General features: G+C 34.5%; 1 protein-coding gene and 1 non-coding gene across 2 annotated transcripts in view; one reads left to right on the top strand and one right to left on the bottom strand.

Moving 5' to 3' along the window:
- ZNF804A (zinc finger protein 804A) overlaps positions 1-13,277 on the top strand; it is a 347,885-nt gene that overhangs the window by 14,599 nt on the left and 320,009 nt on the right. The window lies entirely within an intron of this gene.
- On the bottom strand, positions 1,735-1,808 carry TRNAG-ACC (transfer RNA glycine (anticodon ACC)). The gene has a single exon. It is a non-coding gene; the product is annotated as a tRNA-Gly (tRNA).

Raw genomic sequence — 13,277 nt, 5'->3', positions numbered from 1 at the left:
TCTGATCATTCTCCTTCCTTTTTTTAAAAAAAATAATTATTATGGAATGTTTAATTGTTATTCAGGTCTGCCTGGGATAACCCCACGAAATACTGAGACCTTTGTTTAAATTCTGGGTGTGTAACCTGGGCCAGTTATTTAACCTCTGTTTCTATAACTAAATCTATATCTAAAAATAACAAAAGTTGTAATTCATCTAGCTCCTGTTGTATAGCAAGTGTTATTTTAACCATGGGTCTCCCTGGTGGCTAAGATGGTAAAGAGTCTGCCTGCAATGCAGGAGACCTGGGTTCAATCCCTGGGTTGGGAAGATCCTCTGGAGAAGGAAATGGCAACCCACTGGACTGGAAAATCCCATGAACAGAGGAGCCTGGCAGTCTACAGTCCATGGGGTTGCAAAAAGTTGGACATGACTAAGTGACTTCACTATTTTAACCATATTGCATAAATCATATATAATTTCTGATGAAATGCTTTAAAATGGGTACATGTGAACAAGACTGTTTTAAGGGTAAAATAATATAAGGGAATTCTCTGCTTCAGTGACTGCCACATAATCAAAGTTCTCATTTTTACCATTATTGTTACTTAAAGAAGACATGTTTTTCCTCCTTTCCAAAGCCAATACGTGGACTTCTGCTTTTCAGACAGAACATGATAGATGCCAAATAAAAGAGAGTATAGGTGCTTTAGGGAGTCCAATAAAAGATAGGCCAGATAACTGATTATAAAATTCAGCATTTATATATATGGCCTATGAGTGAATTGCCTATTTTATCCTTTGCAGGAAAACTGAAGACTTGTAGTATACAGATACCAAACTAGGTGATCATAATTATCACCTGAAGATTTGGAAAATAACATCCTGGACTTCACTTCATAACTACTAAAGCAATTTCTTCAAAACTACTAGTATCAATGGTGAGGTCCATGAATCTAGCTTTCCTAAGGGCCACAGATGACTTTCACCATCCTAGAATAAACCACATCTCGTTTGGTATCAATGGTCTTGTTCCAGAAGGATGCTTGGATGTCACACATTCATACTTAGTATGAGAGACAAGGCCCTGTTCTCCTCTGTCCTTTATTAGTTTCTCTGCCCAACATGCCTCTTCATCCTACCCCTGCCTTCAAGTCATCCTTTGGAAAGCTAGTAAAAATGCATTTGTTTCATTGTAAACAAAAATGACATTAGTAAAAGAGTTTAGGTACAAAATAACTAAAGGATATAATCTTAAAATTTAGTAGAGTACATCTACAGAAGGGATGAAAATGTAAGACTCTATGTTGTAAGCAGAAAAAATGTCTAGTTTTAGGTTCTGCCTCATGAGACAATTTAGTTAACTTGGTCAATTTCCTTTTCAACTATGCTTTCAATGTATTATTTCATGTAGAAATTAAGGGTAGTAATGCATTTCATGCTTTTTTAAAATTATTGTTTTGAGTAGCAAAGCAAGTGGTTGAGCTAGAAACGTATAAACATGAGGTAATTTACAAAATAAAAAAGATGTAAAGGTAAATAGTTACATGAAATACAGGGTGTTACTATGCACTTTTATGAGAAGTATATCAAAGATTTAACACTGATAGCCTGGAAAGAAAGTGAAAGTGAAGTTCCTCAGTCGTGTCCGACTTTTTGCAACCCCATGGACTGTAGCCCACCAGGCTTCCCCGTCCATGAGATTTTCAAGGCAAGAGTACTGGAGTGGGTTGTCATTTCCTTCTCCAGGGGATCTTCCCAACCCAGGGATTGAACCTGGGTCTCCTGCATGGTAGGCAGATGCTTTTTCCATCTGAGCCACCAGGAAAGTAAAATCATATATCCTAATTACATCCTTATCGTCAGATGATATACCTCAATGACTTCTGAGATTCAAATTCTATTATATATTTTATTTATAAACTTTGGTATTATTATTATTTATATATATGGGATTACCATTTATCATTGTTTAGAATTTCATTTGTAATGTGATTATGATACCAGCAGAATCAGTTTCTGCAATAGCAATTATGTAATTGTCAGTTTTTTAATGTAGTTTGATAAATCATCTAAGTGTCTTTGATTAACCTTATCTAAGTCATGTTTTCAAATTGTATTTTCAAATCCTAAGACGATATCAACTCATTTAATGAAAGTTTTCAGTTTTTGAGCATTATTAAAATATTTCATTTAATTATTTCAGCAACTCTTTAACTTGGTATTGTTACAATTTTGACTTATAAATGAGAAGATTTAGTTTTTAGAACTTATCAAGGTGCTCTGAGTTGTTTTAAATTCATAGCTGTCTTGTGAACACTATGGAAAATGGATATGAACACTAAGATTTAACATACATATGTCCATGTCTATTCCATTTTGTTTAGTTTAGCACAGAAATAATGAATACCTCATTTTTATATTCTAGAATTTATGGCTATGCCAGTTATAGAGATTCAGAATTAGGAAATGTATATATAAATCCATAACTATTTTTCCCAAATATCATGGCTTTATTTTTAAAAAGTATGTTTATTCTTTCATCTCTCTGTTTTCCTATTTTTATTATCAATGTCTGGACCTTTAATTAAAATTTGCATTACTGCACATTTGCTTATCACTAGTGTTCAATGAGGAGAAGGCAATGGCAACCCACTCCAGTACTCTTGCCTGGAAAATCCCACGGACTGAGGTGCCTGGTAGGCTACAGTCCATTGGGTCGCTAAGAGTCGGCACAACTGAGAGCCTTCACTTTCACTTTTCACTTTCATGCATTGGAGAAGGAAATGGCAACCCACTCCAGTGTTCTTGCCTGGAGAATCCCAGGGACGGAGGAGCCTGGTGGGCTGCCATCTCTGGATCACACAGAGTCGGACACTACTGAAGCAACTTAGCAGCAGTGTTCAATGAAGACAATTTAATATACCTTTTTCTTCTTATAGGAACAGAACAGAACTAGTTAATTAGACTAAATAATTTGTGTCAAATGGTGTGTTTCTATATGCATTACATAGTGCACCAAGACAGAAAAAAAGATACTTTTTACTAAAAATATTATTTTAGAAAAATTCAGGGCTTAGGATATTTTTTTGTATTTTCAATTCACTTTGAAATTTCTTCCCCCAGCTTTGTTTATTTTTAGTGTTTGCAATCTTCTGTTTACTATTAAGAATAATAAAAATTCTCAAAGTAAAGCAGATGATAAATTATTTGCAAGTTATTTATAGCTGAGAGAGCACCATCATATTCCAGCATATGTTATTGAGTTTTTCCTTTATAGAAATAAGATAAGAGAAGCTGTACATTTTCTAATCACTGGGCTTTGCAGCACACATTTGTTGAAGGTTGACTTTCAGCTTTAGACAGTTCATAATGTGTAGGCTATCCTCTCATCTTTCTCAGAAGATTATTTTCAGGGAGAGTACAAGAAAATGAAAAGATCTGAAACCTTTTAATATATTTTTTTGGTAAAATGCTGGTGCTTCTAAATTTATTTTCCCTTAATTGCTGGCTGTGCTGCTGAGGAGAGGAACAGGGAATGGGAGGGGCAATGAGAAAAGCACCTTGTGATATGTGAACAGAAAGGAGCCTTTGAGCAGCCCTTTGGTTTGATTTGTAAAGAACTTTCTACTCTATCCTCACCAGTTTGACCCAAGACTAACTAAACTCTGTGTGTGTGTGTGTGTGTGTGTATGTGTGTGTATTCAAGATAAAATCTTTAAATGTAGATACAAGCTATTCTGGAATATCTGGGATCTGAAGAGAAGAGGAATATTTTTAAGGATTAAGGTGGTCTTTATGCTGAGAAAATACTATAGGAACTTTTGGCTCTAGAGAATAAAGGAAGTCAATCTAATTCATTACAAAACAGAAGCTAGAAACAAAAACTGTATGGCTAAAAATAAAATCCCTGCATCACATTTCTTGTAAGGTCATAAGTTCTATTCAGTTCAGTTGCTCAGTCATGTCTGATTCTTTGTGACCCCATGGACTGCAGCATGCCAGGCTTCTCTGTCCATCACAAACTCCCGGAGCCTGCTCAAACTATGTTCATTGAGTCGATGATGCCATCCAACTATTTCATCCTCTGTTATCTATCCCCTTCTCCTCCTGCCTTCAATCTTTCCCAGCCTCAGGGTCTTTTCAAAGGAGTCAGTTCTCATGAGGTCATCAAAGTATTGGAGTTTAAGCTGCAGCATCAGTCCTTTCACTGAATATCAGTCCTGAAGGACTGATTTCCTTTAGGATTGACTGGTTTGATCTCCTTGAAGTCCAAGGGACCCTCAAGAGTCTTCTCCAACACCACAGTTCAAAAACATCAATTCTTCAGCACTCATATTTTGTGTAAATATGTAAGGTCATATATTACGTAAATATGTTAGGTTGTATTTCATGTAAATATGTATTTATAATATAGAAAGCATATGATTTTTAATCAGGCAGGTACCATGATTTCTGCCATTTTGTGATACTTGTGAAGAATTGAAGAGAATCTATAAATCTTTACAGAGATTATGAAAGCCTATGAGTACTTCAGTCTAATTTTGTCCTAAGTTGTGTTAGAGTCACAATTACAATAAGTGGTATCTATTTATATGTTTTTATAACAGTAATGCTCTAAGCCTTTCCATTTTACAAAGAATACTATAACTTAAGAGTTAAGTATACAATGCCAATTTTGGAAATTACTAGCAAAAAACATGTTCTGCATTCTACCCTTTAAACTGTTTATGATTAAATCTATACTTAATAACAAAAATATCTCAAATTAGAAATTAAATATACATTTCCAAAAGTAAGTATTCCTGGGCAAATAAATATTGTAGCTCTTATAAATTTTAATTTTATATCACATAATTTTATAGGTTTGACAGATCAATAGTGAATACTATTTGAATAAATTAAAAATACAAACTATTAAAGACAGTTTATACAGAAGCATTTGAAGAACAGAATAATTGCATTTAATCATAAATTACTATCTGTAAATCCCTCATATCTATTTTGTGTGCCAAATATTTCAAACAATGAAATTAGAATTCATTAACTTTAATATAAATTCAGAGGGACAAATTGTGTGACAGAGATTTCTACAAATATAAAGTAAAATACACTGCTTTATTTTCTATTAAATAAATTGGCTCATAAAGATAAAAATTGCTATTTTTGCACATTGATTCACAAAAAAGAGGAAGGGATAGCTATGATTTTCAATGAAAGGAAGACTGTCTGTGAAAATAAGATTGCATTTTGCTAATAGGGAGGAAGCTAAGTGATTTGATTTTTATTTTAGAAATTGTCTCATTAAAAATTGGCAAATATACTCATGTGTTTATTCATCAAATATGAATTAAACAGAGTGGTAACATGATCTGATGATTTTCCTTTTCTCCTCTAGTAGTTGCTTAGTCATCAGGGTGTGGAATCACACCTCTTCTCCTTGCTTGAGCCTGATGAAAGTCATCCTCAAGGAGAGTGTCACAAGATAAGTGGAGAGACAGGAAAACAGATTTCAAATAAAAGATGAAAAATAGTAATTAAAATGAGATATAATAAACAATCTGCAGAGAAGAGTTGTAATTTTTGTTGTGTCATAATTACTTGATCCATTTCATAGCTATAAGCATTAACACCCTACAGATATTTTTATAATTTCAGAATCCAAGGAAAAAGGTAGATTATTATTTTCAATTATTGTAGATATTTAAAAATAAGTAGATGTCATTGATTTCACAATTGAATATTTGGATTTTAGTGGATTTATTTTTCTATAAATTTAACTTCTTGTTATCAAGAACAATGAATAGATTATTGGCACATAAGTAGGTAGTTAATTAATAGACACAGGCAAATATACATTGCCATTGATTTATGTTAGTTTTGAAACTTTAGAAAATTAGAAATTAAATATCATACATACACATGTAAAATACTCTTGGAAATTTTGTTATATTTTCCCAGACATTTTTCCTTATCTAACTTTACTTAGAATCATTTAGAAAAGCTACTTTCCAGGTTAAATATTTTCTTTCTATTTTTAACAGTGCTATCAGATAATTGTTTAAAATACTTAGATACTTAGGGTCAAAATTTAGAACCCTGATAATTTTCTAGTAAAATACATTATAAACTTGTGTATTAGTCTCAGTAACAAATTATTTTCCATTCATCTGCATTAAATCCTAATTATATTGTCCATATATTTGTATAGATTGTATATCTTTCATCTATATATTTATATGGTTAAGTTGGCATAACTCAAAGAGAACTGGATTTAGAAGTTGAAGACTGAGTTCCTATCTGGTCAAATAAGACTTAGTTTCTGGATAATTATGTATGATGCTTAAAAAAGAATTTATCTTCTCTGGGATATATATATATATTCATTTATTTCTATCTTTCTGCAATACAATTGATTACCTCTGTGTATCAGATTCTGCACTCACTATTAATACAATGGAAGGCAATAAAGACTTGGTTCTTTGTTTCTAAAACTGTGTAATGCAGTGGTCTCTAGAGTGGGGGGCATGCACCCTAGAAAGTGTGCAATATATTATACTTTACAGGGAGCAAGTGGAAATATGAAAAGTAATTTTTATATTTGTGATTGTCTCAGTTAAAATATTTTTATACTGTTTTATTCTGTGTAGAAGTGCATGTTTATATTGATATATTAGCTTGAAAATCTTTTGTTAATAGGATTGTGCTATCAAGCAAATTCAGAGACTGGATTACTATAAGGAAAAAGAGTTGAATGAGATAAAACATTTTATTATAGCCAAAGACTGCATCATTTTTAAAGAAAAACTGTAATGTTGTTTGCCTTGGCCATTATGAATTACAACACTTTTGATGCCCCCCTGCAGCTTTACAATTGAGCATCAATTTGTACATGGTATGTTCTAGACACGTTTCCAAGCAATTTGTTTGAATTAACATATTTAATCTTCACAGCAACCCTATTTGGAAGGTATTTTTATTTTTATCTAACTTAAAAGTATCACTAAGTCATGTCTGACTCCTTTGCGACCCTGTGGACAGTAGCCCTCCAGGATCCTTTATCCATGAGGTTTTCTAGACAAGAATACTGGAATGGGTTGCTTTTTCCTTCTCCACTGTTATATTATATTATACTATGTTATATTGTGAAAGTGAAAGTACAGTCGCTCAGTTGTGTCCGATTCTTTGTGACCCCATGGACAGTAGCCTACCAGGCTCCCCGTCCACAGAATTTTCCAGGTAAGAGTACTGGAGAGGGTTGCCATTTCCTTGTCCAGCGTGCCATACCAACCCAGGGATTGAACCCAGGTCTCCCTCATTACAGGCCAACACTTTACTGTATAAGCCACCAGGGAAGCCCCATGCACCGAAGAATTGATGCTTTTGAACTGTGGTGTTGGGGAAGACTCTTGAGAGTCCCTTGGACTGCAAGGAGATCCAACCAGTCCATTCTGAAGGAGATCAGCCCTGGGATTTCTTTGGAAGGAATGATGCTAAAGCTGAAACTCCAGTACTTTGGCCACCTCATGCGAAGAGTTGACTCACTGGAAGGGACTCTGATGCTGGGAGGGATTGAGGGCAGGAGGAGAAGGGGAGGACAGAGGATGAGAGGGCTGGATGGCATCACTGCCTCGATGGACATGAGTTTGAGTGAACTCCGGGAGTTGGTGATGGACAGGGATGCCTAGCGTGCTGCGATTCATGGGGTTGCAAAGAGTCGGACATGACTGAGCAACTGAAGTGAACTGAACTGTGTTTTAGCTAGCCAGGCTCCTCTGTCCATGGGATTTCCCAGGCAAGAATACAATAGTAGATTGCCATTTCCTTCTCCAGGGATCTTCCTGACCCAGGGATTGGGCCTGTGTCTCTCTCACTGGCAGAAGGATTCTTTACACTGAGCTACCAGGGCAGCCCAGGTGAGAAACTAGCTGTGCATAAATCGAGAAAATGTAAAATTTGGGTATTCTTATCAGGTGAACTGAAGAAATGATCTGATTCCTTTTTTAAAAGCCGATTCAGCTCAGTGTTGGGAAAGATAGCATAGGTTGGATACAGTAATGGATGCTGACCACCAGCTAAGGGGCAATTGCAGAAGTCTAAGCTAAAATAGCTTAGATTTAAAGAATATATGTATTTTGCAAGATGTATATAGATTTTATATATATATATACACACACACTCACACTAAATGAAATCAGCAGGATATATAACAAATGCTATGTGAGAAATGAAATCAAATGATATGCTGAGATGCTCCTAAATTACTCTCTTGTAGCATGTACAAGTGTGAGTACCATTCACTAGCATAAGGGGTAGTGATATAAATATTTTAAGTGTGTTTTTAGACATGTTGAACAAGAAGTGCTTTTCACAGATATTTCAGACATGCAGTTAGACATATGGATTTAGATATCACAGATAAGGTCAGGGTGAGGACATATATGCTGGTATTAACTGGTCATTTTTTCATCATTCCAGTCTTTTATGCTTTCCTATCTCTACCTGAGGACCTGGGCTGGGATTTAGAAAGGACTTACAATATGCACTATTGAATAATCTCTGGACACAAAGCTAGACCTTTACTTCTTCAGTGAAGTGAATTCCATCATCATTATACATTTTCAATAGAAAAGAAAATTCTGCTATTTTTTCTATTTTGAGTTGTAAGTTGACACTTCTTAAATTCATTGCATTTTTATTCATTTTTGTATTCAGTTCTAAACTAGGCAATTTGATATCTATCCATGGACATTTGTTTATGCTGTATCTGTAGAGATTACTAATGACCTTCCAAAACAAACCTTTGGAGGATGCTTTTCAGGTGTGTGATAGTATTTGTAAACAATACAAAGACACTTAGAAATGAAAGATCTAGTAGAGGGTGTGTATGTGTATTTTTAGAATCAACTAAGAATGAGTTACTTTAAATTAGTCTTTAAAGACTAATTTAAATAAACATAAAAGAAAACTAAGAAAGGAAAATGATCTAGAGCTGGGAAACAAATTCTAAAGAAAAATTTTAGTAAATGGAATGCCATTCAATTATTGCCTATAAAGCACACTAGAAAATGGCATTTGAAGAAGAGATACCCACATGACAAATACATGATACTGCATTGAGAAACCAGGAATTGGAACAATCTGTTCCCCCATCAGCAGCAGTGCTACACAAACTAAAAGGCATATGCTATTCGGCAGGCAAAAAGTCATTATTTGCTGGAAAAGTGAATAGTGGGTATGTAGCAGCAGTACATTGTAGTGTACTGTTCTTTATTCTAGCCATGGAAAAGGTAACCAAAATGTTTGAACATTTTTAGCTGTTCCTTAATCAGAATCCATATACTATTGTGTGTCTAAGATTTCACCCTTAAAATTCAGAAGTAAAGGAGAGCTTAATATTTATAAAATAAGAGAATAAAAGATTGTGAGAGTTACGATATAAATAAATGTTTAAAGTGAAACTGCTACTGCTGCTAAGTCGCTTCAGTCATGCCCGACTTTGTGCGACCCTATAGACGGCAGCCCACCAGGCTCCCCCGTCCCTGGGGTTCTCCAGGCAAGAACACTGGAGTGGGTTGCCATTTTCTTCTCCAATGCATGAAAGTGAAAAGTGAAAGCGAAGTCGCTCAGTCCTGTCCGACTCTTCGAGACCCCATGGACTGCAGCCTACTAGGCTCCCCCATCCCTGGGATTCTCCAGGCAAGAATACTGGAGTGAGTTGCCATTTCCTTCTCCAATTTAAAGTGAAAACCTGACATTAAATTAAAAATTATGTTTTAATGCCCGCATAAAAAGAATAATACTGACAAATTTATTTGCAGAGCAGAAAAAAAAGGCTCTCGAATATAAAATAACAGAGAAATATTCCCTAACTGTATACCATTTACTTTGGATAAAATTGCTGTATTCAGAGCAGTGGTTAACAAGATTTGGAAACTTTTCAGAGATTATTCAAGATTTTAAGTATTTGTGTTGTTCTCCTAAATATATGTAAATTTTAAACAAGGACATGTCACATTATTTGTATTTGTTATGTTAGTTGTTCCAAGAAACATTTGTTTTATTGACTTTTGTGTATTTCTTAGGATCAGATTAATGGTTATCAAAAAAAAAAAGTCAAGCTTTTATAAATTAGCCTGCTGAACATCGCAATAATACACGTTTATAAAAGATTATGTCCGAACCCATCGCTTAACACAAATGGAAGGCCATCACAATTGAAAGTATGATTGTCATTACAGTGTTCATCATTTTAAAGAAAGAAAAGAAATGCGTGTACACAGACACAGGCACACACACCTTGTATGTGCTATGTGGCAAATATCAATAGCAAGATTGTGATGTTAAATTATCATTGGGGGATAGTTAAATGCAAATCATTACTCAGCTTGTAACATTCCACTAGCCCCCCCCCCCAAAGTTAAGTAAAGGATATAATTTTAAGGGGAAAACATAATTAGAAGACAGAATAGTATCAAGAAATCAATATGTTTATTTGGACAATCTGCCAAATGGTCTGAAGATTCTTAGATATGTCTGGTTGTTCCAGAAGTCTTAACAATTGTGTCAGAATTCCCTATAATTGATTGGCAAGAGTAGGGAAAATAATGCTGGCCCATTGACCATTTGTATTTATCAGCTTAGATAATTGTAGATTAAAGCAGTTTGGATTCCCATTTTATTCAGCTATAAAAATGTGCAACAGTGTTAATGCACTTAATACCTGTGAGTTGTAAACTTCAGAAATATTAAACTGGTAGGTTCATATACCTTTTACCACAATAAAAAATAAGTCTGAAAGTACTATAAAGTCTATCTGTAAATACAGTGTTTCTAGCTTTTTGTGAAAGTTTCTAATTTCACTTTCGTGCATATATAATCTTAAGTATCTAAATTTCTGTGAAAATATACATGCATGTCTGCATGTGAAGGATCTAGTAAGTCAGTGTCATATTTTCTAAGAGCAGCAGCAGTGATTACGAATGAGTTCATGTGCCATCTTGGATTACTTACATTCTGGAGAAAACACATACTTTCATATGTTTTTAAATTATTTGTAATGTAGCTCCCAGGTTATAACTAAAAAATGGGACTCCATCTGTAGTGTTCTAACTTGTAGACTACTAGAGTATATTTCTTTTCTTCTGTGAGGAACTGCTATACTTTTTCTTCCTAAATGACTGTTTTCCATTTGTTTTGTTTACCCAACAGCCTTCATGAAAACTTGGTATCATTCAGAAATAATTTCTGACATTTATAACAAGAATAGCAGCTGATTTAATTAATGATAATAATACTGCATTATATAGTTTGAAAAAGTCTACCACTTTGATGAATAGGGGTGGGTAAATGGCATGCAAACTGCTTCTGCATGTTGGATTTCAGTATTTTATTACATTTAGCACTAAGTGATTGTTCTATCTGTGTTGGGAATGTTCTCCTATCGCTTCTAACCCTTAAAATAAGCAGGATACATTCATTATACCAAAAAACACTTATGGTATTAGCAGAACAATTCAATCTTCAGATGTCTGAATTTTTAATTGAAGACTATCCAGTTGAAAATGTTAGGAATCAAGCTGATAAGGGTGGGAGAACAGACATAAAATAAATGTGTGTCAATTCTAATAATACAGTGTAAGGGATATAATTTTTAAATTTACATTTTACAAAAATAGTTATCAGATTATAAAAAATCATTAAGCACTTAATATTGTGTTTCTTTTTTTTTTTCCAGTAAGAGTTCTTTGTATTAAAATTCATTAGAAAAGTAAGGTAAGATTGAGGTTTAAAAATTATTATACAGTGTAATGTTTTAAATTCAGATTGATAAAAACAGTTATCAATTGGATCTGTATTGTCAAGATAACCTATAAAGTGACTTATTATTTATGTTACATAAAGATGAATACAACATAAATAAGTTGTCATTTAAAATGAAAAATAGATGGAGAGGTAGATAAATAGCTAGATAAAAACACAATTTTAAAGTGAACATATTTTTGCAAAACTTGTTTCAAGCTATTTAGCTTTTATAAGGTTGAGTGGAATAAGTTGATGTATATGACATTACTTTATAAATTAGTAATATCTATATTCTTGCACAAGCTGGAATCAAGATTGCCGGGAGAAATATCAATAACCTCAGATATGCAGATGACACCACCCTTGTGGCAGAAAGTGAAGAGGAACTAAAAAGCCTCTTGATGAAAGTGAAAGAGGAGAGTGAAAAAGTTGGCTTAAAGGTCAACATTCAAAAAACGAAGATCATGGCATCCGGTCCCATCACTTCATGGGAAATAGATGGGGAAACAGTGGAAACGGTGTCAGACTTTATCTTTTTGGGTTCCAAAATCCTGGCAGATGGTGATTGCAGCCATGAAATTAAAAGACACTCCTTGGAAGAAAAGTTATGACCAACCTAGATAGCTTATTGAAAAGCAGAGACGTTACTTTGCCAACAAAGGTCCATCTAGTCAAGGCTATGGTTTTTCCTGTGGTCATGTATGGATGTGAGAGTTGGACGGTGAAGAAAGCTGAGTGCCAAAGAATTGATGCTTTTGAACCATGGTGTTGGAGAAGACTCTTGAGAGTCCCTTGGACTGCAAGGAGATCCAAACAGTCCATTCTAAAGGAGATCAGCCCTGGGTGTTCTTTGGAAGGAATGATGCTAAAGCTGAAACTCCAGTACTTTGGCCACCTGATGCGAAGAGTTGACTCATTGGAAAAGACTCTGATGCTGGGAGGGATTGGTGGCAGGAGGAGAAGGGGACGACAGAGGATGAGATGGCTGGATGGCATCACTGACTTGATGGACGTGAGTTTGAGTGAACTCCAGGAGTTGGTGATGGACAGGGAGGCCTGGTGTGCTGCGATTCATGGGGTCGCAAAGAGCCGGACATGACTGAGCGACTGAACTGAACTGATATTCTTGCATCAGTTTATTTGAAGCAATATTGCTAGTATTTACAGTTAATATTATTCCTAGAGATTAATTTAAATTAAAAGTTAAACAAATTTTGTTTGAAATTTTAACAACTAAACTATAGCAGATGCCCTAATAATGAGGATTTCTTAATATACAATACTTGGAGGGCAGAATAATTTTACAGTCTTTTTGCTTATAATCCTCTAGTCTCTGGTATGGTTAAGTTCTATTTTGAGTTCATCTTCAGTAGTGTATGGCCAGCATTGTAGATGGAGTAAAAATGTAAATTTGACAGATCTCTACATGCCATTCTTCGGTTTTAAACTCTATTAAAGACTTCATGAAAACATTTGAGAGAATTTGTGCTTC

The sequence above is a fragment of the Bos taurus genome, chromosome 2, assembly GCF_002263795.3.
Source record: "Bos taurus isolate L1 Dominette 01449 registration number 42190680 breed Hereford chromosome 2, ARS-UCD2.0, whole genome shotgun sequence".
Lineage (NCBI taxonomy): Eukaryota > Metazoa > Chordata > Mammalia > Artiodactyla > Bovidae > Bos > Bos taurus.
The sequence above is the reverse complement of the archived record's forward strand: the minus strand, read 5'-3'. Positions and strand labels throughout refer to the sequence as shown.